Here is a 25,197-nt window from a genome sequence, read left to right as displayed (position 1 = left end):
ACTCAAACATAGCACTGTGGTACTTTGTACAGTTCTATCAACAAAACAATGGCCCTAACGAAAAGTAACAGATTCCAATTGAAAGTGTCCAATAAAAACTGATCAAACATTTTTTTGTCTGTTTCTATTCAGTTTTTGCACTTGGAAAACCACATAAAACACAATGTTCAAAATTTGACGCTTCTTATATTTATTTCTTTACTAACACAAGATCAAACATAAGTAAATTGACTAATAACGTACTATCATGCAGATGGCAGCACCAAAACAGGGGGGGGGTCAAGTATTTTACATGGAATTAAAAAAAAAAGTAAATAAACTTTTTGTTACAATTCTACGTAAAATACTTGAACCCCCCTGTTTTGTTGTTACCATCCAGATGGTAGGTTCTAACTAGTCAATTTACGTATGTTTAATTTTGTGTTAGTAACGAAATAAATATAAGAAGCGTCAAATTTTGAACGTTATTGCGTTTTATGTGGTTTTTCAAGTGTCAAAAACCAAAAGTCAAAAACTGACTTAAAACAGACAGAAAACAATTTTTATCAGTTTTTATTAGACACTTTCAATCGGGATTCGTTGTTTCCCTTTTAAAACGACAATGACAATTTTTAACCTAGTTACTCTTATCAGAAACTAGGCTTGGGCTGCAATTGCAGGGATTTTAACTAATTTGGAGTGCCAATCGCCGAAGTAAATTCATGTTAGGTAATGGATTTTGGCCCCTGTGCAAAAAAGAGAGGAGTACGCTTTTTACGACATGGTTCCGACATTAGCGCCCATTTACCCTTATAATAAAGTAATAAAATTTTGTAAATATGTGGTTATCGTGCTATTAGAATTCAATAATACACTATCCTTATACCTGCATTTTGTAGTGAAAATTTGAAGCCTGGCAACTAGTTTCGCTCTCTTATAACAGCCAAAATTTGACGTAATTCGCATATATCGTGCCGTATGTATTCTGTACAAGAACTTTAATTAATTATTTGAAAAGCCACACATTTACATACAATTTTTTGAAGTTATACTTCTATAGGCGCGTTATGCGCGGGGGTAAATGAACGATTTTAGATTTTGACCTTGAGAAAAAGTGTCACTTAAGTGGATTCTCCCCCATCGCCCCGCCCCTTATGACGTACTTCCGGTTTCCTCTACACCACATGATGCCACATTAAATCACCATGCCACATATTTTGAATTTTATGAATTTTGTTTCTTTTTCTTCTAACCAACTCTTAAAAAAAAAAAAAAAATAGTTTCCGAAGAGATTAGAACCCCCGACCTCTTACTTTCTGGCTACAGCCCTTACCTACTCTGCTATGAGCAGGCCCAACAGTGGAAAATCAATTACTCATATTATCTTACAGTTTGTAACTTATTTTTTATATACATTTTTATTTAGTGTACTTAAATTTATTTGGTTTAATTACAAATAAGTTAAATAAACAATTTACTTGATAAAATAATTTTTTTTGAAATGTTTTTCAAAAAACTTGGCAGTTAGTTTATGTTAGCAGAGAACCCTTCTAATTCATTCATAAATATTTGTTCCTACGTATTCAATTTGTTACTTTTGCAATAAATGGATAATTTTTCATACAATTCTTTCATATTTTTTCAAAATTTTCAAAAGTTACAAAAAATTTTTGTATACTCTACCAGTACTACAATCGATTTTTATTGTATTGTATTATTTTAAAGACTTTTCATTCGTGATTAAAGTAATTTTTTGAAAAAAGGTTTGGGAGTAAAGTTCGAAATGTAGAAACGTACCCAAAAAAAAATGTATGTTATATTTGAGCATATTAGGAGTGCACATGAATTTTTTCAGATCTTTCACCAGGAAAAATTTTCGAGAAAAAAATCAGTACATATTTACAGTTTAACACGGTCTTTCATGAGAAAACCAGGTTAGGTTTGCCTTTTAACTTAAATTAAGCATATTCTAAATTAGGTATATTCTAAATATGTTGGAATAAAAAAAAACGTTTTCATAGATACCTTGGTACAAAAAGAAGATGCTAGACAATAAAAATCAAGCCTTGCCAAGTATTTTTCAAAAATATACACAATTACAGTCGTACAGTTTCAAGTTTGTAGAGTGCAAGAGAAGGTGCGCAGTAAGGAGGGCCCAGCTACGCGGGCAGGGGGTACTCCCCGCTCCGCGACTCTCTGAATAATACTCCCAAACCTCCTTAAGGACGTTTTTCACATAGTTTTTGGGGGGAAAGTTCAGAGAAATGACAGGAACGCCAATGTGTATAGTAAAGCTAGCAATTCTTTTTATTACGTGAATGAACTCATATACATTATTTTAAGCACACCTTATCCTCTCTTTCTAAATTTATTTAAAATTTAACTTGTGGGTCCATTTAAAAATTCGATAGATTTTTCTAAAAGGAATCTTTTGTACCCAAAAATTTAGGAGATTCCTACAAATCATGTGAATGCCATTTGATGTAATTTTTTCATATGGTTACATGTTAAATATACATTTTTTTAAATGTATTATGTATAAAATAATGGTACATTCAAACGAGCTGCAATTTTCGTGGATATTTTTAATGCTATTTTAATAAACGTTTGACGCTTGAATAATATCTGTCAAAAAAACCTACGTGTGATAAACGTCCTAAAGGGACATTCGCTGGCATGTAATACTACCCTACTGAAGAAAACTATACTACAGAATGGTTTTTTTAAATTTTGTAAATACAATTATACTTGAGGTATTAAGTATGGACGATAAATAATTGTGGGATCGTGCATGATAGATGTGAGCGTGACATTACAGATGTAATCAGCATAGGCAGTAGAATGTTCTAAAATCACCGGAAGATTCGATGAAAGTGCACAGTCTTTGACTGGCCAGTCTGTATATTATTTTTATTGTATTGTGCCGTAATATATTGTTTATAATCGTTAACTCCTTAAATAATAATTAAAATCACACCCAATCAACGTAGGTATACTCATTCTCACGATGATTACACCACCTTCGTACACAGTATAATTTCATAGAAGGTATTTTTATACTTAAAATATATTGTTTGCCATGTAATTTTATAGAAGTATAACTCCATACTTGGGTACCCAAGCATCCTCTGTCCACTATTTTAAAGGGTGAAAATTACTAAATACAATATTCTTCAATGAGTTCCACACCTTAAAATCATTAATTTTTGCTGCAGAAACGATTTTTTTATGTCACTTATTAGATTGGGCCAAGACAAAAGTTATGTAATCGGTTGGGCCAGGAAAATGGCAGTTAATCGATTAGGTTTCGTGCCGATTACAGGAAATTGGTAATTCGAATCATTTCAACAGTTTGTTTAGACAAAAGTACACTAAAAGAAGATGTGCTTCCCGATCCTCACTCAATTTGAAAAAAAGGAGTTTGTAAATGTACGGTTGGTAAATTTTACTGTAGATACCAATAGGGATTTGTATTTTATAGCATGAACTTAGTTATTTTGCAATAATAAATAATTTCCATACTCCAAAACTTCATGTGGACGCTTTTTTATCACTTTCCCCTGTCCCTCTCTTCCCTCTGATTTTTTCGTGTGGTCAGATTATAAATTGTAACTGAATAATTGTCTTAAGTACTTTTATTTTATGCAGCTCGAATATTAGTTGAAACAGTTTAAGAAAATATACTCTTTTATACAGTTGTTCTTCAAATTTATAGGAAAGTTGGTGTGCTTGCAAATAGTAGTATCAAGATACCAAACTAGACTAACGAAAAAAAAAGTTTACGTTCAGTACATAAAAAAATTGTCTTAGTAGCATTAACTATTACAAAAAATCTTGAGTTCATATACTTTCATTACGAGTACTGTTGTACAGAACAGTAGAATAATTTTAAAGTTCAACATACACCTTTAAAAATAGAAAAAAATTTTAAAAACTAGGAAAATTACTAGTCATTGGCTTTGGTTTTTACCTGTTAAGTCAGGTATCTGAGGCTTAGAAAATGTATTTTTCTAGACCCAAATGAAGAAATCTGAAAAAATTCTTACTAGTGCAGAATTTCGTCAGGAATTCGGATCCGAGAAAATAGCATTTGTAAAGCTCAATTTTATTCAGTTTTGTGGGTTTATCTCTGCTTCTAGAAACAGAGAGTTAGAAAATAAAGAACTAATTAATCGTCATAAAATGACTGACAGGATGTAATATTCTTTATATGCAATTGTCAGATTATCAGCTGTATGTGTGTGTGCGAATGGCTACGTAAAGGAACATACTTTATTTATAATTTAACTTACATGGTTGCCATAACTTACACAAGGCCACATAAACTGTATTATTACCGAAATTACTACCAAACGCTAATTACGAATCTCACAGCGATATAAGTTGTTTATAATGATGAAATTTTGTTTTAGTTAAATGCTTCAAACGTATTTAAAATCTAACTTAAAAAAAAAGTCAAATGAAAAAAAGCTGTGCCAGGATAATCAGGAGTCAAAACAAAAAGAATTTATAGTTTTTGCAATTATTTTTATTAAAATTTTTAACAAGATACACTTAAATATAGACTACCACAAATCCAAAAGTTTAAAAATTGTATTTACGGTTGTTAGATAAACAAATTCAGAAAACTGATGAATTTGAACAGTGAGCTCGTAAGATAAAGGTCGGTTGAGGATGATTAATGTGTAACCTCAACCACGAGAGGACAGTATGACAAGCAAGACCTATCAAGCTCAGTGCTGTCATTTCAGTCTAGTAACTTTGACACTTAAGGACGTTGCCCTGTTTATGTATATAATAACAACTAATTGAAAAGAGTATGGTAGATTAGAGTATTCTGAACTTACACGCCTTTCGGGAATACTTTGTAACACTAAAAAAAGTGATAGGTAAACAATTAAGTAGTTTAACACTAGTCATATGAAGCAGCAACAAAAATAATCTTATAGACCTTCTTAGAAAAAACAGATCTTGATTCTATTAAAATGATCTAAAAAAAATTTTAAATCATTCAATCCTCAAAATTTTAACTCATAATATAATGCCTTTTGTAAGGACATTCATTAATACAACTATAAAAAAAAATTTTGGAAATAACTTTACAATGTTGCTCTGCTATAATGCATTAAACAATAAAATTAACTATTTATCAAAAAGTAAAAATGTCGATGATCAATGTAACTTATGTAATAAAAGACAAAAAGATTCAGGGCAACGTCCTTAAATTTCTCAAAAGTTTGTCAGACGTATTTGAGAGCACTGCACATCACAGGTCTTTCATGTCATGCTGCCCCTACACCAACTTTATTATATTCGTAACAAAACAAAAAGTACTGAATAGTAACTAAATATATTTACAATCAAACATGCTGCTGTATTTTTATGACCTTTCTTTTTTTCTTGCTTTTAGATCCACATCTATCAATATGTTTAAAGTTTTACATGTTAGATCCAAACAAAAGTCCGAAAAATAAATTTTTATTTTTGCTGTCAATAACCCAATCAAACGAAGGTCAAAGGCTTATTATGACGTGGAATAATGTAAATACCGATTATAAGTCCAATCGCAAATGACATCAATAAAAGTATGTAATATATACATATATAGGAAAATAAAGTTCAGCTACCAGATTGTGGTTAAGTGCCTAAATAGATTTTTTTACATCCATAATCATGTATATGCGACCTTCTCGCAGCAAAAATTGCCTAATTTCCCCCTACCCCCCTCCCAGTAATGGAAGGCCTCCCATCCCTTTCCTTGTTCCTTTCCCAAGTGCTAAGTGCCCATAGTAATGCTCTTTTTAAAAGAGCCGGACGTATAGCACTCTAATATATATATATATATATATATATATATATAGTATAACTAAGTTTGGTACAATGAAAGCTCAGTCTGAGAGTAGTCGATGACTGTTTATTAATTAGTAAAGGAAAAAAAAGTTTCTTACTAATTCAGAATACGAGACTGCTAAAGATACTATTGATATAAATATTCAATTATATTAGGTAAAACAAAGGATGACATTTTTATTGTAACGATTCTACGAAGTGCGTTAGGGTGTTATTGTAATTAGTCATATATGAGGCATTTCACGTCAAATCGCACAGGCTGCGCGCGAGACCACTTTTCATGCTTTGATTACAGTATCAAATTAATGAGGAAGATAAATCGGAGTAAGCATTTCCGACGTATTTTAACCTCAGCTTTTCAACGAAATTATTAAAATTACAAAAAAAGTCAACATAACCTCAAAAAAATATAAAACATGTTATATCTTCAAAAGGGTGTCTCGAATCTTTTTTTTATTATCTAAAACGAAAGAGGAGGTTTTTTTACGTTGGTATAGTGATTTTCAGAGTGTCCACTATTATATTATTCGAGAAATCTAACGTCAAAGTCTATGCTCTCGTGCCGCCGCGACGGACGGCCTGGCGGCGGACGTAGCGCCGCATTCGTACCATATCTTACGTTTGAAAACAACGCAATATTCCTAATAAATGTTTTATAATAAAATAAAGTATTGACATGTTTACATAATAACAAACAATTTGTATTTATTTAAACTTTAATTTAAACTTTAATACTGTACACTATGCAATACATTATTGTATCGTATAAAAACAATTAAATATTTTTCTTTACCTTTGCAGTTTTCTTGAAAGTAGATTTTTTAATTTTTGGATTGGAAATTTTCGTCATCTGTTAATTTACGTTTATACATTTGAGATTTACAACCAGTACAGATTCTTGCTGATTCTGGAATTGCTGAATATTCAGCTCTTTTAGTTGATGGAAATTTAACCAACTGTTTTGTGTGTTTGCTTAAATTTAAAGGATTGATACACTGTGACTTGAAAACTGTATCCATTCTAATAGTTTATAATGTAAACAAACAAACTAACCTAAAAATTAAATAAGTTACTTTTTATTAAAAAGACAACTTTTGAACCTTCAGTTGTACTTACCAAATTTTTTCAAAATTCAATGAACTCCACAAAGAATAGCAAATTCACAAAATACATTATTCAAGCAAACAAATCTCAGAATTATTTGATGCCGTAACCTTTATCACGATTAATAGAGTAATAAAATTTTGCTGCTGTAAATGAACTCAAAGGAGGAGAACCGCGCCTGATATCAACACTATTATTGATATGTCTAAATAATTATTGTAAAAAATAATACTGTATTAACATAAACTAATAATTAAAGGCTAAAGAAGCAGACTTCTCGGTTCGGTGGGTCACAAATTGCTATAATATAGCACGCATGCAGCGCCGCACCGCGCCCCACCGGCCAGGCCGTCCGTCGTGGCGGCACGAGAGCATAGACTTTGACGTTAGATTTCTCGAATAATATAATAGTTGACACTCTGAAAATCACTATACCAACGTAAAAAAACCTCCTCTTTCGTTTTAGATAATACAAAAAAAGATTCGAGACACCTTTTTGAAGATATAACATGTTTTATATTTTTTTGAGGTTATGTTGACTTTTTTTTGTAATTTTAATAATTTCATTGAAAAGCTAAGGTAAAAATACGTCGGAAATGCTTACTCCGATTTATCTTCCTCATTAATTTGATACTGTAATCAAAGCATGAAAAGTGGTCTCGCGCGCAGCCTGTGCGATTTGACGTGAAATGCCTCATATGTGAACTTTAATATGCTTGTATAATTTATAAATATATAATAGCTTTATAACGTATTACTGCTAATATTTCTTAAACACTAAAATACAACAAAATAATAAAAACACTCTAGAAATATGTATTATGTACTCTATAACCAAAGTTAGCCATTCAGAGATTAACTGAGCACAAATGTGCCAAAATGAGCAAAACTGAGCTAAATTGAGCCAAACTGATTCTAACTGATCGTAATTGGTTTTTAACGATACTTGTTGAAACCATATGTTCGAAATGATTCTAAAGCAGCGCTGTCCGACTCGGTTTGACACCATAAGGATAGATTTGGCTCAGTTAGGTTTAGTTTAGAACAGTTTGGCACAGATTGGCTCAGTTTAGAGCAGTGACGTATTTCCACATACCAGCTGACATATCAGGTGCCATGTCAGTTATCATATTGTTTTGCTTACGCAGCACCTCTATCCATCTACGCGTGAACGAAGCACTCAACGCTCTTCTGGAAGACGAATAGAGTGGAGGTAGTGGGAGAAATTTCTTTGATGCAATCCGCAATCCCTAGCTCTTTTCTGCAGGCGTGTGATCACGGTCTAACGACCAATCGGCCGTTTGCGACCAAAGGCAAAAAAGTATCGAAGGGCTCTTTGTATCCAAATGCGATAAGATCAAGGAAGAAGAAAATAAAAGGGATAACATTGGAAATCAATGGAATATGAAAAATAACGTATTTATGTACTATAATTTATTGATAATGTCTAGCTGACAGCCTGACTAATGTTTTATAACAAATGTTATATTTTACTTCATACTCCTTACTTTGCTTTATTCCGTTTTTATTTTTCTTAATCCTCTTATTTTCTTATTTATTGTTTATATCGCATTTGCTCGCAAAGGGCCAAAGGAATTTCGAAAAAAACTATATTTAGCATGAGATCATATGAACTAGTAACACCATAGGTATTTAAGAAGTATAGACTGCTCGTGTGGCACGACGCCGACGAGTCGTGCCTGAAGCACAAGTAAAAAGAGACAAAGCATAGGTCTTTCTCGCATATTGCCAATGGTAGTATTTTCTGCATACCCTCAACAAAAATGCTTTAAGTATATGTTCTGCTTTGCTCCTTAACCTCACTCATTAGGTGTGCGTAATATATTGTACTTCAAGAAATGAATCCTTAGACTAGAAGAATAAAAAATAGTATGATGTCTTACAACAATGGTAACTGTTTGATTAAAAAAATTAATTATTTTTACAATGTAAAAAAATACAGTAGGAAAAAAATAGTGTCAATTTAAGAAAACTGTGAAAATATTTTAAATTTTTCAGTCCTCAGCATTTTCATTTTGACCCAATAACTCAATAACCCGTCGTAATTTGCACGAATATTGAAGCCATGTATTTTTTTTTCCTCCTCTGCAATTGCACTCATTTTACAAAAAAAAAAATATTTTAAACTATTCAATAAAAAATGCAGAGAGCCCTTAACGTGTCAGTTAATTATCACACACACACACACACACACACTGCTCTGAAATGGCTCTCATTTGCATCAGTTGTACCTATACATTGTAGTTACAGCTACAGCATAAGAAAGAGTGAGATGTAAGATACTTAGCTAGGCTGTCTACCTAGGCTCTATCAATCCCACCATTACAAAACCTACCTTGAGCCTCCCTAGGCCCCCTCTAACTACCGAGGCAGCCTAGTTAAATTATATTTCGCAAGAGCACGAAGTACATTTTTTAGGGCGCAGTCCCATGGTATGTGATAAAGTTGCAAAATAAACTCTGCGCAATAGAGCCAACGAATCAGAGCTGTTGCATGCGATTTTCTTTTCTGCTCGGACACAGTTCACCCTAATCACATAGGCAGAAAAGGCCCAATCCATTTGGGCCCATAAGTGTAAGTGAGAAAAAGTACATCAAACTCTTCTCTCGTACTTACGGGCTTAACGAGGCTCTCTCGTGCAGAGATGCTAACACACTATGTAGGTCACCAATTTTCTCACAAACTTAGAAATAGTTGGCATCGCTATCGCAAGGGAACATAAGCCAGCCTGGGAAAATAAGATTACACGATTAATTTTAGTCGAATAAGCATCTCAAAGTTTTCTACGGAAACTAATATATTTTAATGTACAACCTCAAAGCTGAGATTTTTTCTACAAGACATGTGCACTTTTTTATTCGCTATGCGCCTATGTCAGGTGGTACCGTCGAGTGAGAGAAATTAGTGAACTTCGAGGGAGTAAAGAGACAGCGATGGAAGTGCTGCTGATTGATCAGCCACCATTTGAGGCTCCTGGAGACTTCAGTCATATACTTTTATACATGTACATAAGCGCGTGGTGGCTCTGTCGGCTAGGTTGTGGATTGGCACATGGGAGACCGTGGTTCGATTCCAGGCTAGTGCGACTTTCGGACAAGTATCTCTGTACTGTTTCATACGTGCTTTTTTATCACGCACTGCTCCTCGAGAAGGGTTTAGGCGACATTCTCGCAGCAAAAAATTCCTAATTTCCCCCTACCTCCCTCCCAGTAATGGGAGGCCTCCCATCCTTTTCCTTGTCCCTTTTTCAATTGCTAAATGCCCATAGTAGTGCCCTTATTAAAGGAGCCGGACGTAGAGCACTATAATATAAAAAAAAAAAACTATACATGTATACATCAATACAGATACATGTATATCAGGACTTATATATATGCTAAATGCTGCATTTTTAAGCTCACATCTTTCCGCATGAGTCTGAAATGGCGGACATTGTCTCCCCACTCCCTCGAAGCTTACTAAGAGAAATTGTCCCTTGCTACGATCGCCAAAATGCATGAGTGCCTTATAGGAAATTTTTTCAATAAATTTAGAAAAAAGGTTATTAACAGTGATCTGACCAAATAAATCAGTGATTTAAGTGTGTATTATGTTAGTGTACAGTAAAAATTTTTTTTTGGTGTTGTCATGTGTACTACAACATTGGAATGAATAAAAACATGGATTGCGACTGTAATAACACAGCACATATGAGTGCATATATATGCTTACACTTATCTAAAGCTTAAAGGATACAAGTAATCTACGGAAACGTAATATAAATGTGTAAAAGTTAACCTTACCTGTCATTAGTGCTGACGTTTATTCTAAACTGTGTTGTAAGGAATAGATAAATGTAAGCAGTACTTGTGTTTCTCAAGCTCCGCACAAATAGAAGCATGTATATGCACTCATATATGCTGTGTTATTACAGTTGAATCAACTCCGAAGGAACAAGAATATGAAGAGCATTTCGTAAAAAATTGCACTAGAACTGAATCCGGGAGATTTCAAGTAAGTCTCCCTTTCAAATGTTTCCCTACTGTTCTCTTTAATCACGAAGCTCGAAACAGAAGCTCTACTAAAGCCATGTTACTTGCCATGGAGAAAAGGTTCGAAAAGGACGGTAAACTAAAAGGAGCCTATTCTGATTTTATGAAGGAGTACATCGATTTACATCAGATGAAAGAATACTCAACTACTGTCAGCGATCATTACTGGTTGCTTCCTCATTACGGCGTAATTCGAGAATCCAGTACTACTACTAAGTTACGCGTTGTTTTCAACGGATCGTCTAAATCTAAGAACTACATATCTCTAAATGACATTTTTTACTCGGGTCCGAATCTACTACCCTGTTTATTTGATCTTCTGATAAAATGGCCAAACTATCGTATAACGTTCGAGTGCTTAAACAATTAGCTATTGAAGGAGCTGACGAATTTCCCAGAGGTGCCGAAATTCTCGATCACGACATTTACATGGATGATGTCCTATTAGGAGCACATTCTGAGGAAGAGGTGACGGTTAAGGTAGCCGAATTACAAGCTCTCACTCAAACAGGTAGATTTTCGTTAAGAAAATGGGCCTCGAACAATCAACGTTTAACTAACGGTTTAAACCCGCATCCCGTCGGGTCCAAAGATATCTCGATCTCAGACAATAAAGATTCTATCTTAGTATTAGGTCTTGTCTGGCAGCCAGAATCTGATATTTTTTGTTACAAGGTAGAACTTGAAGAATTCCCTAAAGTCTGGTCTAAACTCATACTGCTGTCTTGAATCGCTAAGCTTTTTGACCCTCTATGTTGGCTGTCTCCGTTAATTATAACAGTAAAGATTATAATTCAGACTTTGTGGATATTAAAGCTTGATTGGGACGACCCCCTTCCAACTTCTCACAATGAACCCTGGTTACGTTGGTTAAAGGACTTTCACAAGTAAATCTTCTGAGAATTCAGCGGTGGACTGATTTCACTCCCAGCCGAGAACATTTAGAGATTTATGCTTACTCAGATGCGTCTTAGTTGGCTTACGCCGCTGTACTGTATTTACGTGTAGTTAAAGAAGATCGAGTTTTCGTTTCATTGCAGATAGCTAAAACTAAGGTCGCTCATATCAAGACTCTTAGCATCCCGAAGCTCGAACTATGTGCAACTCACCTTCTAGCTAAGTTAGTCCACCATAATATCCAACAAGTAAAACATCCAATCGACGCTATTCATTTGTAGACTAACTCCAAAGATGTCCTGCATTGGATTAATGATCTACCATCCAAGTGGCCAGTTTTTATTGCTAATCGCTGTGCAGAAATTCAAAATGTCGTTCCCCAAGCTGATTGGCATCATGTCTCTGGTAAGTCAAATCCAGCTGACATAGCTTCTTGTGGTATTCATCCCGATCAAATCGCATTGTTAGAACGTTGGCACCAAGGACCTGACCTGTTACTTGAGCGTAATCCTGTCGACCCGAAATTCGTAGACGCTATAGAAATTAAAGCTGCCTCTCACATCTCCTTGGGAAAGTACCCTAGTTGGATTCTTTTACTTCATTATTCCCATTACACTAGATTATCCAAGGTTACTGCTTATTGTTTGCGTTTCATAGTTAAATCATACTACCGTAGTAAAAGGAGATTAAACCAAGAGAGAGCTTTACTTTTTCGGAGTTTTCCGTTCTTTCAATTGGACGTTTTTGATCAAGCGCATGACTGCATCATCGGTTGCGACGAAATTCGTCAAGCGCAATTTTACTGGGTAGCCACTTACCATAGAGACTTCTTTTCATCTGAATTCAGGATTTTACAAGGTAACTCAAAATTATCTATCGAGAAACAAAAGAGTTTACCCTTGAATAGCAAATTATTAAAGCTTGCTTCCTTTATTGATCAAGGTTTAATCCGAGTAAGCTGGAGATTACAAGAGTCACAACTTAATCATTGTACTCGACACCCCTTGATCTTGTTCCTCGATGAGCTTCTGACGTCCATGATCATTCGTAACATGCATCTTAAATGCCTGCATGAAGGTCTTCGTTTAACCATAGTAAATTTTTGCCAGGAGTTTTGGATTGTGGGTGGTCTTCAGACGGTTAGTACAATTACTTTTCGCTGCTCTACGTGTAGAAGATATGCAGGTCGTACTCAGAATCAATTAATGAGTCCCCTTCCCGTTCCTCGAGTTGTGCCTATGCCTGCGTTTACCAAAACAGGTCTTGATTATGCTGGGCCTGTCAAGGTTTGTCTGACTAAAACTCGAGGTCGAATCACTACTAAAGGTTGGATAGCTATCTTCGTTTGCACGAGTACTCGTGCAGTTCATCTAGAGATCGTAGAAGATTACTCTTCCGAATCCTTTATCGCAGCCTTTATTAGGTTTACTTCACGTCAAGGCGCCTGCTTAGAATTATACAGTGATCAAGGTACAAACTTTGTTGGGGTGGATAAAAAATTAAGTCTAATGGTCGATGAATTGAATAAATCTTACCCTAAAGAAAAATTAACCTCGATGGGTACTACCTGGAAATTTAATCCTCCTGCTGCCCTCCATTTTGGGGGCCTTTGGGAAGCTGCTGTGAAATCGGCTAAGTACCACCTAAAACGAGTCATCGGTGATCAAACTCTTACTTTCGTAGGTTACTTCACGTTGCTTTGCAGAATTGAAGCCTTGTTAAACTCACGACCTCTAGTCCCATTGACTAGTGATCCTGAAAGTTTAACCACGATCACTCCAGGCTATCTTTTGAACTTAAAGGAGCCTTTCATCATTCCCGAAGTTTCCTTATACGATTCTCAAATACCTCCCTTTCGACGTTGGCAATTCATTTCTCAGCTCGCTCAACAATTTTGGAAGAGATGGTCAGTTGAGTACCTTAGCTCTTTACAGTCCAAAGAAAAATGGTCTCGACCATCTCGCTCCCTCCTCCTTGGAGTCATGGTCTTGATCAAGTCCGAAAACACTCCTCCTGGTAAATGGCCTTTAGGCCGAGTCGTAAAGGTATTCGCCGGAAGTGACGACCTTGTTCGAGTAGTCTGTATCAAAACGTGGAGCGTGATTAAATTTTGTTGGCTTTTTCGTTATAAATCCTCATAAGCCAAGGGGGGAGTATGTTTAAATATGGGTTTGGTGAGCGAGAGGAGAAAGGTGTCGATTGCGTCATCGACCAATATGGCCGACGCGCCGAGCGTAGAGGTGGAGTGAGAGTCGTTTGCTGCGCGACGTTAGTCTGCAACCGGCTGTGTACTAACTCGGTTGAGCCGACCGAGATCTAGTATAAAGACGAGGTCTGGGCGCCATTTGCACTTGCGAAAAGTACCGCGACTTGGTTTAACAGAGCAGTGGCTCTATGGTCCTTTTGATTTTGGCGCATCTCGGAGTAGATGCTGTTCGCAACGTTGTAACTGCACATTTTGGCGCATCTTGGAGTAGATGCTGTTCGATGACTTTGGAGCATCCCGTCTTAGTTAAACCAACTATCAGAAGCTTCACCTTCAATGTTCCATGCCTTACTACGACGTACAAGAAATCGCCATCTTTTTTTCTTTTCTCTTTGATCATTTCGCGCAGCAACCGAATCTGTGGTGTGTGAATAAATTAACCACGGTTTAATAAAATAGCTGTCACGAAGATGAGTGCCAAATTGTTATTAACTTTAACCTTATTAAAATATTGTTAAAGAAAATGCGAAAGTGAACAGTGAAACAAAAATTAAAGTGGATTAAACATAATCATATCGCTAGTCTGATAAGTTTGTTAATTTTTGTTCTTGTTAGTTCTCGCGCAACGGCCGAGAAAGGCAGAATTGCGATTGTTGAGAACAAACTAATTTTTCTGAGTAAAAGAAAATTTAGATAACTGTAATAAAAAAAATCGCACTACCATTAAAATTTACGTTTGTTTCTTCAAGCTAAAACCTTATCGGACAATCGTGGTAAGAAATAAAGAAAAACTGTAACAAGTCTGATTATTAAGCTAGCGTTTTATGTAAAATAAAATTGAACAAATTTAACAAGTGTGTAATAACTTTTTTTAAGTGCCAGAAATTTCCGATCGAGTTCGTCCCTACAAGTCCGGCCCCCCTAAAATCATACAGTCCATTACAAGGCCACATATTTGTACACACGTAAAGTCCGCATAAGTCACTGCTTATTAACATGTGTACATATATATATATATATATATATATATATATATATATATATATATATATATATATAAATACATATATATAGTCAATTATTTATTTATTACTTATGTTCTCTGCAATAAATGTCAAGGTTTGAATGGAATATTTTTCAGAAACAAATAAACAAAACAAAATAACAGTATATTAATTCTTTTTCTTACAGACACTTACAATATAAGATAAAAATAAATAAAAAAAAAAGGAAAAAAAAAACATAAAGCAAACTATAAGACGAGAAAATGGTCAATGAAAACAATGACGCTGATATGACAGTAGCTGAAGCGCTGATGGAGTCTCTTAACGCCAACTTCTTATTCCAGCATGCGATCATTTGATGTATAAGTATTTGTGACGTATAAGATGATGATGTAATAAACCCCATTCCTTTTTTAATACTCTTGAAGAAATAGAACGATTAGAAAGGGATGAAAAAAAACAAAAAGCAATAAAACTTAAGAAACAAGCACAAGAAAGTCAAATTTTATCTACCACCCTTAATACGAACCAAAAGATAGCGTGCCTTAGGGATAAAATTAACCAACTAAAATTTCATGATAAATACATCGTAGGCTGGCCCAAGACATCACATATACCCAAATATGAAAAATTCGGAGACATCAAAGCTAATTCTCATTTTCGAGATGAATTTGACAAATTGATTTTATCAGAAAAGGGTGATAATTTTATGAAGCCTACTGATAATGAAACTGATGAAAGTGAGACACACAGTAAAAATAATGAAATAAACGACCCAGATACACTCCAACCTCATGCCATTGAATATAGTAAGAATACTTTTAGTGTGGAACAACCTTGCCCTAATAAGGAATAAAAAAAAATTTTAATGAACCAACTAAATATAGTATCAAGGCTCGAACACGTCAAATAGTAAGAATTAATTCAATTAATACTAATTTGACTGAGGGATACTTACCACGAGTCGACGTAGGGCGTGATGACGTATATTTAGGCGAAGGAATAGTAAAAAATGAGAATGGTGAATGTAACAAGTATGGCGATAAATACTAATGAAAATAATATCACGATTGAAATAGATCCAAGAAAAATTTTACCCTTCGAATATATTGCACCTGAATTTGATCATGAAACTAGTAGCGAATATGAAAGACCACTTATCTAAAACAAACAAGATATAATAAAAAACCTTAAAGAACTTGTGCGTACCGGTCATCTAAACCTGGAAAAACGAGACCGAATTTATCGACTGATATCCGAATTTCCAGACATCTTCTTGTTACCAGGAGACCCCTTACCTTGTACTTATCTTGTTGCGCATGAAATCCCGACGAAAAATAATATTTATATTAACACTATATAATATCGTTACCCACCGGTACATAAAAAATTTTTGGCCGAGCACGTAGGAAAAAATTTCAATGATGAAGTAATTGTGCCCTCGTCATCACCGTGTATTTGACCCCTCTGGATTGTTCATAAAAAACCTGATGGCCATGGAAATCCAAAATATAGGGTGGTGATCGATTTCCGAGAACTTAATAAAAAGACCATTAGTGATGCATGTCCATTGCCTAACATCGCAGATATTATGGATCAGTTAGGAGGATCTATATATTTTTCAGTTTTTAATTTAGCTAGTGGATTTCAACCAATTCCTATGGTTGAACATAATAAGTATAAAACAGCATTCGCGACACCCCATGAACATTACCAATACAGACGGATGCCCGAATGTTTGAAAAATACACCTGCCACATCCCAACGACTAATGGATCTCATATTAAGAGGTTTTTAAATGTTGAGATGTTAATGTATTTAGATGATATTATTATTTACGCAAAAGATCTAGGATCATGACCGTAAAGTTAGGTTTTTTTTGACCGGTTAAGATCAGCGAATATGGTACTCCAGCCTGATAAGGTTGAATTTCTGCGGAAAGAAGTAATTTTTCTTGGGCATAGAGTGAGTCAACGAGGAATTGAACCAGACCCCAAAAAAATACAGGCCGTTAGAGAATATTCCCAACCAAAAACTATGAAAATTATAAGACAACTCTTAGGACTAGCAGGATACTATAGACGCTTTATTAAGATTTTTCAAAAATAGCTAAGCCATTATCAGATTTATTAAAAAAGGGAGAAAAATTTGAATGGACGGAAGTGTAAGAAAAGAGTTTACAAATACTAAAAGACCATCTATGTCAAGAGCCAATTTTACATTTCCCGACTTCAGTAATTCAAGTTAACAACAGATGTATCTGACTACGCTATTGGAGCAGTATTAAATCAAGAGAAAGATGGGTTTGACCATTCTGTCGCCTATCTTTCAAGAACCCTAAATAAAGCTGAAATAAATTATTCTACAACTAAAAAAGAATGCTTAGCTGCACTATATGCAATGCACCATTTTCATTGATATTTATTAGGAAATGAATTCGTTCTTGTAGCTGATCATGAGCCATTAAATTGGATGCATACAAGAAAAGATCCGGGTCAGCGTTTAATGCGCTGGATGTTTAAGTTCACCGATTATGACTATACTTTCGAGTACAAGCCAGAATAACTTAATACCAATGCTGATGCACTATCTAGAAATCCAGTAGGACCATTTCTTTATGCGAAAAACAGTATAAACAACGGATTACCATTACTAAGAGTTATGATGATAGGTCGGAAAAAAATAGAGGAAAAGAGAAAAACAGAGTTACAAAATCAGAGAAAAGGAACAGTCAGAACATCTAATTTACGACGATGAAACCTAAACGACTACCAAGAACCTTGAAAAATACGGTGGAAACAACAAAACCTAGGAGAGTGGCCAAATCAGAAACGGATGTACCTAAATAGGCCAGAGGTCTTCGACGACCCCTTGGCTCAAAAACAAACAAGGAACAGTCATAGTGTGATTGCTCAAAGGACTCGAACAAAACATTTCCACAACCACAGACATCATCTGCATCTTGGCCGAGTATATTAGGAAGTTTCACTAAAAATACCTCATTAAAAGTGAATTTTTCGAAATTAATAGCCTTGACATCACACGTTAGTGATACAAATGCAGAAACCACGGGAATAAAATCTAGTAGTTCCACAAATAAGAAAATGCCACAGTTACCAGTCAGAGATATAATTAACCTTGGTGCATCGTCAAGGAAAAGTATGTTTACCGAAAATGATTCAAGTGATACTGAAAAATCGTCAGAAAAAAATCCACAACCACCAATACATGGCTCTAGATGAAGTGGATTACGGCAAGAATTAACTGAAACGGAAGCAGACTCAAATACAGATACTGACTCAGACTCAGACGCGACAAATACTGAAATCTCCGTTACACCCATTTCACTCAGTGAAGGTTCAAATGACGACGTCTTTGAAGACCAATCTAAAACTGCGACCAGTAATATTGATGAGGTTACTCATCAAGAAATACAAAAGTTAACAAAGAAATTCAACCGAAGCCTTCAAGAATTTTTGGACCAATCTAGCAACGATGATGAAACTGACAAGCTGATACGGATTTCTTATCAGTAAGTAGATTTTCTGATCAGAGATAAGCCGGACCCCGAAATTCAAGACATATTAACTGAAATGGACACCTATGGTCCTGATAATTTTGATGACTCTGTATTAGATAAAAAAATTGCAGATTTATCAAGACGTACAACGGACTTTGAACCCCTATTTGATGAAGATGAAATTTTAAGAAAATGTACGACGAGTGGAAAATTATCAATTACCCCTCCCATTCAGAAAAATATACCCTTAAGTTCTAGTACACCGACGAACACGAGTACTTCTATTATTGAAAAAAACATACGGTCTAAAGCACCGGACTTGAAACAAATAACTGAAGAAACCCCAGATAACTTGAGTGAAAACGACAAACAAATAAATTGCAATACAAACAAATCAATAAGTCGAAGTATTGCACCTGATTTCATGCTTTTATCGGACTTATACCCTTTCTCACCGATCAATCGATGCAAACAACAGTGTGGAAAGGTGTATGTAAGTCTAAGTGATAGTAGCAGTAGTACTGACAATTATGAGAACGCAAATAGAGCCAAGCTAATAAACAATGTTATTACCACCAGATATTGTCTTACATACAGAAGAGACAATATAGTTTATTTTATTGTCGAAGATTGTCAACCAGTCACATCTGTCTCAAGACTGTTGAGATCAAAAGGTGCACTGGACTTAAGTTATTTGAAATCAAAAAAATCAAAGGTTGGCCCAATACTAATAACACCTTACGGAGTACATAATATACTGTCAATCATTATTAATGAAACTTCTACCGATTCAGTAACTTCAGAAAATCTTGCAAAAGCTTCTAAATCATTTAGGAAAATACTATTGAGACGAAATCTTAAAACTTTCCGAACTTCAAAAAGGGGAGATCTTACAGACAAATTTGAACCTGGATAGATAAAAGAAATGTGATTAACAATTTTTGATAAAACACCTATATAAATTACTGTTTGTTATGGTCAGGTCGATTTTCGAAAAATTCAAGAACGTAATGAAATGATACATACATTACATGACAGCCCTGTCGGAGGACATTAGAGAATAAACCAAACTTACCGGAAAATAAGAGATCGATCTTATTGGTCTCTAATGAGAAATGTTGTTCTTAATTATGTTCGTAAATGCAGCAAACGTTAAAAAATAAAAACTGAGCGAATAAAAACAGGAGTACCCGTGGTGCTTATATATACACCTGGTAAAGCTTCTGATAAAGTTTTCATTGGTACCGTCGGTAAATTAAGAATAACACCAAACAACAATTGCCACTTGCTAATCATACAGTGTAAGTTGACTCACTACATTGTATTAGTCCCAGTACTAGACCTAAGATCAAGCACGCTCACCGGTGCCGTTGTAAATAATTTAGTATTAGTTTTTAGTGCGCCTTGAGCACTTTGATTAGACAGACATGTTTCATTCATATCAGAAGAACTAAGGCTACTTTAGATCACATCATTTGTTCTCATGAGGATCTGGTCGACATCTTGCATATTCAACAAAGAGGTCAAGCACATCTAAAGCTATTTTCTCCAAATATTTTTAGAACTGTAGCCCAGGATGTAAAAAACCTAGCAGGAAATCTAGAACGTGTAGCACCAATAGAGAATCTTTATGCTGGTAAAATGAGCACTCTAAGCAAATTAGATATTGTGCATCAAGAAAATAGAACTATGGTAATATTGCATTTGCCACTTGTAGATCGAACCCCTTACAATCTTTATAGACTACATCCAGTCATGATACCTCAACCTGGTCAAAATTATGACCTGGAACAGAAGTATTTTAACACTGTGAAATTATGTTAACACTGAAAACCAAAAGCTAATGGATTTACGTACCAGCTGATAGTTCATAGTTATTCTCGACACCTAATGAGGATCAATTAACTATTATCTGTCTTGATAAAATGGATCGACAAGAAAGAGTTAAAGGTAAAGGTCTTTTACGAATGAATGATGGATGTACGGGAAAAACACACATACTAACCTTAACGAGTGAACATAAGATTATCACTCAGATGCAATATACCTATCAAGTAGAAGTGAACTTGAACTTAACTGTACTTCATAAACCCTTAAAAGGCACTAATGACTTACATGATGCTATAAAATCCATTCGAGGACTAAACCTTAATGAACAAGCATGGACAGATAAAGAATTAAACGTACAAAACATAACCAATCAAATGGAAAAAATACGAACCCGAAAGTTAGAGGAGAAACAAACTTTTCTTTTTATTTTAATACGTAACATCATTGAAGCTATTATTATTGTTGTAATAGCAATACTCATCAGCAATACAATAAGCTGTTTCAAGAAGACTATGAAACATAACACTATGAACACTATGGAGTGCAAAATACAAAATGATTAAAAAATGAACCCACTCATTATATCAACAACAAGTTGAGTTAATGACTTATCAAAGACATGTGATTACATGCAGAAGACAACGCTGTACACAAACTTTAGAATCAAAGTCAACCCTTGCCAAAATCACCGATCTACAAGAAAAAATCAAAAGTAGCAGAAAATGAACCCAATAATTGAACCCTACTATTTTACTAGCCAAGTTCTATGTCGAAAAATACATCACTTAGTTTTAAGATTTTAATTTTAAGCTTTGTAGAATCAATGAGCGAATTATATTTAGTTAATTATTACCGTCTCATTTGCAAACTATATTAATAAGTACAGATATTGCGTAATCTTTTTTCTTTTTTTTTAATTGCACTTTATTGTTTAGTTTTATCTTTAAGATTTATACAAAGTACGTTTGGTCTAGGATTTTACATAATCAAAAAAAAAAAAAAATTTTTTTTTAATTAAAAAAAATTATAATAACTAATAGAAATAATTAATATCAGGCTTTGAATTTAAAAAAGACGTATTTTATAACAGTTGCATGATACTCTATTGAAATTTTTTGTTTTTTTCTTTTTCTTTTCTCTTTTTCTTCTAATATTACGCTTTAGCATGTATTAAAATTACTTATTCTATTGTATTGTAAATCTGTGAATATTTTGGCATAGCATGATAAGTAATGATTGTATCAATCCATGTTTTTACCCATCATCCAATAGTTTCATAAAACTAGTTTTATTTTCATACTTACATTTCACATACAACTTACGAATCCTTACAATTAATAACAGCACGAAATACTCTACAACAGTATTCATACATATACGGTATAAATCAACAATCATTATTACACCCAATATACTTACACTTACAGATTACGTAGAATGGCAAAGATGATAGATACAATCGCCAGTGGACGTTGCTTAAGCCTTATGATAAAGGGCCCCATAAACAAACTAGAACTAAAAAAATTGCTACAACGATGTGGCATGGTTTAAGCCTTACAAGAGCAGCCCTGTGTTGCTCCATACACAAGCTATGAAGCCATATACTATCAACCTTCAGAGGCTGCAACGGCAGCCGCATACCTGACAATCATAGAAGTAACCCGATTACATTATATCTCGGAAAATGGAAGACGAATAGATATAACGATCGAAGGACCAATAAATACACATTAATTAGAGACGATCCTAAATAAGTTTTGCCCATTGGAATTCTTGAAAGAACAGCCAGCTATCACACCCTACACTGGATACAAGGCCGTGTATTACCAACTGTGTGATGCTGCAGTTGCGGCAGCAACTCTAAATGGAACCCCAATCATCCAACCAGAAGGGGGTAACCGATCATTATTACCAAGGCCGGAAATCAACATGACCATTCATGTAAAATATTCAAACAAAGTGATTAAGGACCCCGATCTGATACCAATAACTCAAGCAGTGGCTACAGCCTTCAAATCAGTGGAAATAGCCCTTAAAAGTGAATATACACCTTTGAAAGACCGGTCGATTTCCATGCATGAAATTATAGGAATGCCAACATCTATAAAATCCAGCCACCTCAGTAACAAAACAGCTGAGAATGACTCAGACACCTTTTCACTACAGTTTGTCAGAATTAACCGTAATGGTAAGGTTTTAACACGTGTTGTTAAAAGAACTTTTTAGCACAGTTAATGTGACTAGATTCTTCGAAAGCAGACTTGGAATTGAAGACATCTACTTTTCAAACAGGAAACAAAATAATGACGTAACACCAATACAAATATACTATGAAAATAAACAGGAAGCCGAAGAAATGCGACAAATAGTAGTACACTACATTAAAATTCAAAGTACTGAATCCAAACTTACAACAACAAAAAAAAATGACAATCGTATTTTACAACCACGATTGATGTCAATAATGCCAGTAAACAAATCAATAAATGAATGGGACGAATGTCTAATGAACTTCGGCCCTCTAAACGAGATAACATACATGAGTCTACCAAAACAACGGGCAAATAATAAAACCATGTATATGACGTTTCACACTCACTGCAATGAGCCGTCAATACAAAAAGCTTTGAAAAGATTGCAACAATATGGTGTAAGATATGCCCATAAACCTGTTACTCCAACACAAATAAAAAGTAATATAATATTACATAAGAAATGTGGCAAAAAAATTTACAAAACAGATTTAAAAAAACACATTACACTTTGTAACATACAAAGTAAAATCTTGATCACTTGTAAAGAATGCAGTAGTCACATTCCAAATACAAAATATGATAAACATCAACAAAGGTGCATTCAAACAGAAACTATTAATAACCATAGTTCAAGGATAGACATTAATGATAAAACAGCAACAGATTCATTACTTGATGTAGACCGTGAAATTCGAGTGTGGGACTTACCACCACCCTTGAAACCTAGTTCCTGTTGATTCAACACAATTAATAAACGATTTATGTCTAATAATACTAGATCCTATTATCCTTCCAAATTGCACGCTTCCCAGGAACTGTAATAATTCTGTAAAATAATAGAATATATTACCATTTGAGTGTAATACGATATAAAAGTTGCAAAAAGAGAAAAAAAATCACCTTCTTTTATACAAAAATGCTAAGATTATTGCTAATAAATTTTTATTTAAAGGTTAGAATAATTTTTAGGAAAAAGGTGAAAAGCGGAAATTTTTCTTCCAAGTATTCAGTTCACCATGATCCACTTCTTACCTTAAATCAGAGTATGTTAATATATGTGTATTCACCGAGGACGGCGATAGTTTCAAGAAGAGGAGGCTGTTAAGTGACGACTTCTGTAAACAAACAAATTTTCCTTCCCAATGATAAAATTTTAAGACTCTTAAAAGAGTCACACTTGATGAAAGTGGTCACCTAACAAAGCTGACTGTGTATTTCGTGGCTCTCGGAAGTGTCAAGTGACAACCGAAGCGAGCCACGAAGCCTAAACACATGAAGTATATTTAGTAGGACTGTGCAAGTGAGGAATATACGGTAATGATAAGATTACTTTATAATTATTATTATTTCTTTTGCAAATGTCAATAATGTTCATGTTTTTAAGGTATTTATTCTCTTGTTTAAAAATTTATCAATAAATTTTTGAGAATAGTTGTTAGCTAGTAAAAATTTATTGATTAATTTTGAATTATCGTTATGAAATGGAGTGTCTGCTAACTTAATGGAAAAGTCTACTAATGTTTAAATGATACCTATTTTATGTTGTTGAATTGTAGCAAGAGTGTTGCTGCCCTGTTGGCTGCGTCTATTTTGACGAAATCAACTAATTTGTTACTTAAAATGTAGGAGGGATCGCGGCACAAAAATACTACTCAATTTACAAATAATTAATTAAAATCCACCTAAAAAAAAGACAATTTTGCTGAATTTATCGGAACGGAGGATGGGAATGAACTAGGTGAAATAAATTTAAAATGCACTGATTATGAGCCACGAACGAAGATATATTTCGTGGCTCAAGGGAAAAACTCAGAAGAGAAAAACCCAAGAGAAGAAAAATTAATGAAAATACAAACGAGTGAGGTTGAGCAATAAATTTAAGATAAACTTCCTGCAATGAAGAGTGTGTACTTGTGTATTGTGTGTAGAAAACGTATACGTGCGCGTCCGCACGTGTCTCGAAAAACTCACGAATCGACAAACGTCGCACGGTCCGTGAAGCGGATTTTCGCCGTGCTTTACTCGCAGCACGCCGAGCTTCTCGAAGATGATGCAGATGACGATGATGATAAAAAAAAGAAAGCGTGAGAGAAATTAACCCCAAAAAGGTGACCCCCAGATACACGTGTGCGTGATGATGATGAGGAAAGATGTAGAAACCAGTAAGACGAATATAATACCCAACTATGCCAGATACTCGAGATCGCAGTTGACAACTGTAGACCGCTCTGTATAGACAGATAGTTCGGAACTGACCCGGCGCGCCCACCCAAAGTAGTCGCAAGACCCCCCTTCCCCTTTTTAATTCTCCCACCCACTGCAGTCGTCAGGACCCATCAATCCCTTACACCTTATGTGGAAAGCCAGGAAAGGAGAGAGAAAGAATGATGTAAGCAATTAAGAGAGGAGGAGAGACCTATGACCCGAGGACACTTAATAAGAGCAAAGGAGATGGAGATGTAGGCGCATGATAGAGAAGGAGAGAAAATGTCTAGCTAAT

The 25,197-nt window shown here is 34.7% G+C and overlaps 1 protein-coding gene across 2 annotated transcripts in view; it reads left to right on the top strand.

Annotated features, from left to right (window-relative positions):
• Window positions 1–25,197, top strand: part of LOC106642049 (tetraspanin-33) — a 96,822-nt gene that overhangs the window by 6,364 nt on the left and 65,261 nt on the right. The window lies entirely within an intron of this gene.

This window comes from Copidosoma floridanum, unplaced genomic scaffold, assembly GCF_036245765.1.
Source record: "Copidosoma floridanum isolate Cflo_tuat_1 unplaced genomic scaffold, Cflo_Japanese_pri ptg000008l, whole genome shotgun sequence".
Classification (NCBI taxonomy): Eukaryota; Metazoa; Arthropoda; class Insecta; order Hymenoptera; family Encyrtidae; genus Copidosoma; species Copidosoma floridanum.
This window is presented reverse-complemented; position numbering and strand designations above follow the sequence as displayed.